Consider the following 4,329-nt stretch of genomic DNA (forward strand, 5'->3'; position numbering starts at 1 on the left):
CTGCGCGGGGCAGGGGGCTGGTCTCCTGCCTGAGCCTCGCCCCCGGCGTAGCGACCGGCCCTTCTTGGCGCTGCGTAATCAAGAACAAATCATGTAATCTTTACCATAATGTCTCATTTAAAAAATGGGAGTAGTTTTTTCCTGTATTATACCGTGGCATTACAAGGAAAATTCATTAGTGCTTAGTGTATTCATTTAACGTAGCTTATAGCGTTGGGGTGGTGTGAACACGCTCATGGTGCTTTGACCAGGGCAGCGCGGTTCACAGACATCAGTCTTAAGCAGCCGCAGTCTGCAGACTAGGGACAACTGTTCGTTCCCGAGAGGCAATTTCTTTGGCGACAGTTTCATCACACAAACTCTTCTCTGGGGACTGGCAAACCCGTGAGGCAGGTCTCACAAGCGAGAGCCTCATCTTGCTCGGCATCCACGTGAGCCATCACGCAGCATCCCAGAGGGAGAGCCCGGGACTGGGTCCCTGCCTCCTGGCTTGTGCCGGTGTCTCTGGGACTCGTCACCGTTTACTGTCCACACGGCCCTTCCCATGAGCCTGTTTCTGAGACAGGTAAGCTCCTGCTCTGCAAAGAGGGACCAGACTGTAGAAAGCAAAACTGAAATTCCTATGATGGGAATTTATGGCCAGTGGTCCACAGGAGTCTGCTGCTCAGGGGAGCCAGCACAATGTAAATAATCTGGGACCTTCTGTTCTTTTGTGAGACAAGAAAACACACGAAGTCCCCACCATTAAGTCAGACTTCTGGGTTCACCGACTCTGTTGAACATTTTATTGTCTATTACTCACGACTCTGTAATTCAGATTAATAGAGCTGGTGCTTTGTGGGTGGTGGAGCCAGGAGAAGGGTTGCATCTGAAGATGTCTGGATGCTATTAAATTGTTCTGTGTGGAGTTAACCCTCTGGTCACTAACAGCTTTCCATGTCTGCTGGTAAACAAACATCTGTCCTCCCTCCCACCTGCTCTGAGAGAGACGCTGCGGCGAGAGAAGTGCTCAAAGATCTACTGATGGAGGTGGAGAGCGAGCAGCTATCGTAACAGCTCGCCTTGCACAAGGGAGCTTACAGCTCCTCCCAAAGCCAGCAAAAGTGTTCTGCTAACCTGTAGCACAACAAAAAAATTGGCAAGTACTTAACTTGGTTATAAAGTTATTTAAAGCCAGGGAAGAAGTACTTTAGAAAAGTGCAAAGTCTTCTTCCTACTAAAAGACTGGACTGAATGAATCCCTGTGGTTAAAGAAGGCTTTATATGCTTGTTATAGGAACTCTGTGATAGAAACTGCCATGAACAACCACAAATTTGGGATCCCATTCCAGCTTGGACTGGGATTAGATGGTAATAAAGAGGATCTATGCAAATTTTGAAATTGAATTATTTTATTAAAATGTTAATATTGTGGTCATTTTCCCTGGGAGCCATGTGCTCCTCATGCTCATGCCAGGGAGGAAACAATCCAGCATGTATCTCAGACAGTTGAGGAACTGTTTTCCTTAAGAGGAAGATCCAGTGGGAATGCCTCCAACTCATCTTTTATGAGGCGAGAGCATCTTAATATTCATCAAAGTGCTAATTTGCTTAATTGTGAAACAAAAAGATGTGAAGACAATTAGCAAATAATAGAATATTTCTGGAACGTTAATTCCATTTCCAGCCATGGGTCTGGCAAAACACTCGCCTTGGGGGAGACTGCAGCAGCAGGGGGACATGGTCCCTCGTTCCTTGCTGGACTTGCTGTAGGATTTTGCCTTTTGCCCTTGTAAAGATGCGTGCTTTGGGTCCAGAAGTCCCGGCATGCCACTACATACAGATTTTGCCAGCTCCTGTGACCCCATTGCCCTAATCCTGGCAATGTGATAGTTCAGCAAAGTGGAGGGGAGAATATATTTTTTCCTGAGTGCTATATAAAGGAGCCTGGTGATTGAAAAGGGGTCAGTGCCAAAAGAAGGAGAAAGGTCCACCAGCTTCAGAGGGCTGAGGCTGCAAATGGGAAGTGCCCTCAAAATTACTGAGAATATACAGTAAAAATGTCTTCTGAAGTCTTGAAATCTGGAACAAAATGAAATTCTGCCCCAGTAAAAAGACACAGAGAGCAGCTGTTCTTAACGGTGATCTGCTGCATGTTAACATACTGGGGGAGGATTGTCCAGAGCCTGTGATTTTAAATATCTGCTGAGGAAGAACTAGGATACATGCCTATGTCAAAACATATCTTTCACAAAATGTTTTTTTTTTGTGGAATTCAGCTGAGGAACCTGTGCTCCCCACTACTGATCGGTAGCAGGTCTTGAGCTCCTGCGGCTGCGGTGTTGGGCACAGACCAGCGATGAAATGGGACGCTCTATCATGCTGAATAAATGGAGAAGTGTGGCTGATTCCCAGCAAAGAGTAGATGCAACATTTCGGTATGAAGCCCATCTTCCTTCTGTGCTAGCAGCAGCTAGGATCAGCTTTATGCTGGAATGCATTAGGGAAAGTAGTTGCTTCATCCTAAAATCTGGAGTCCTTCCCCACCCGCCTGGCTTCTGGCCCAGCCCTGTCTGTGCCTCACTCCAGTTATCCGCAGCCCTTTTGAGCTCTCCACGAGCCTTTCGCGTTTCATTGCCAACCTCTTCCAGAGCAGAATATTTGACATTTGATTTCACTCCCACAAAGCACAGAAGCAACAGTTGCACAGCCCAGACCGGGGGAGATGAGGATAAAGAAACTTTGCTTCCAGCCGCTTATTCGGAGTTCTTTAACCACACGATTTAAGAGTGCTTATTGGAAGCTTTTACAGGCTCTCTTCCCGCTGCACCTGGTTTCAGATAGCTCTTACGGCAAAAGAGAAACACTTCTGACCCTGATGATTTAACGCAGAAATGCATTTCTTAGCATTCCTCTCGCAAGCGCACCCCATTTCTGTGCACAAGCTGAGCCAGGCTTGGGTAGCGCTGGGTGCTGCCGGGATGGAGACGTGCTGCACTGCGGGAGCCACGTGGGGTGCCAGGACGGGAGCAGGGTTACGCCGTGCCTTCTGGCCGGAGTAGTGGTCGGTGCCGGGAGTGGGTTGGTGCTGGGAGGCACCGGCACAGCACTGGTGAGAGGGCTCATGCCGTGGCTCTTCTCAGCCGGTGCCCAGCATGAGCTGCCCCTTGTTTTTCAGGGGCAGACAAATTCAATTAACGGTTTCTATCTGGAAAAAAAGCACCAAATAAAATATTGAAGAGGAGTTGGTAGCGTTGCTGCTGTAACGGGCTCGTCGGTTCTTCGCTGACCTCTGCTGAGGCGGTGAGACGTGTGGGTGCAGCCAGGGCTGGGAGCCCCCAGCGATCAAGCAGCAGGCGTGGGGTTAATGGCACTGCAGGGCAAAACCAATGGCAAATCTCTTGGGGTCACCAAGTGCCCCCACATTAAAACTCTTCCCGTTTTAATGGTGAGCCTGTCATGGAGCCCACACTAACAGTTCTTGCATGTGCAGAAAAGCTTCTCCGATTTCTTGCTTTCAGAGGGAGAGACTGAAGCTTAGAGGAAAAGTGCTGGTTGTACTGAGAAAAAGTGGCTTTATAATTCAGTCCTGAAGTATTAATTGTCTGTATGTCGCAGAGACGGTAGGTTTTTTTACTGTATGAAAGCTCAGTGCATTTCAGTTAAATAAGCCCTGTAGGACGAGAGCAATTTTATCACTCCGAGGCTGGCACCCTTTTTACTCGCTGTAGCTGCTCTCTGTGCGAGTTCCAACTGTTGCAGCACTGCTTTCACATGTGGCAGGTTTGACTTTGCTCCCACGTACACCTTCAGCAATCGAGAACTAACCCTGTGAGAAACGGTGGGCATGCTTCAGCACGGAGATTATATAAGCATCAGCGGAATTGGGGCCAAAGATTTTTGCAGCTCTTGATAGAAGAGCAAATTTTGTTATTTTTAATCTGGGAATGAGCGGAGGCTCAATCAAACGCATGGCAGGCGCCAGGGCAGGGATTGCTGTCTCCAGAAGATTTCACCGCCTAATCAAGGGCTATAAACACAAAATTTAAAACAGCATGATCAAAATACTGCAGGGCTTGTTGGAAGGAATATCCCTGCACTAGGGAGGAGAAACAGGGCTCAACAGGTCTCTTCCCTTCCCAAACGTGGAGCTGTAAGCCCTGATGGCAGAGGGTGCGGGAGGCAGAGATGGGTGCGGGATGCTGGCATGTGCCGAGGAGCCAGACCGCAGGGCAGGCACCCCCCTGCTCTCATTGCCTCTCCCCCACGTGCAGACATGCCATACTAAGACATGGTTTTCCTTCTTTATTTTCCAACACTTTTTTTCAGCTAATGATCTATCACTTGTTT

The sequence above is a fragment of the Phaethon lepturus genome, unplaced genomic scaffold (genome assembly GCF_000687285.1).
Source record: "Phaethon lepturus isolate BGI_N335 unplaced genomic scaffold, ASM68728v1 scaffold25251, whole genome shotgun sequence".
Lineage (NCBI taxonomy): Eukaryota > Metazoa > Chordata > Aves > Phaethontiformes > Phaethontidae > Phaethon > Phaethon lepturus.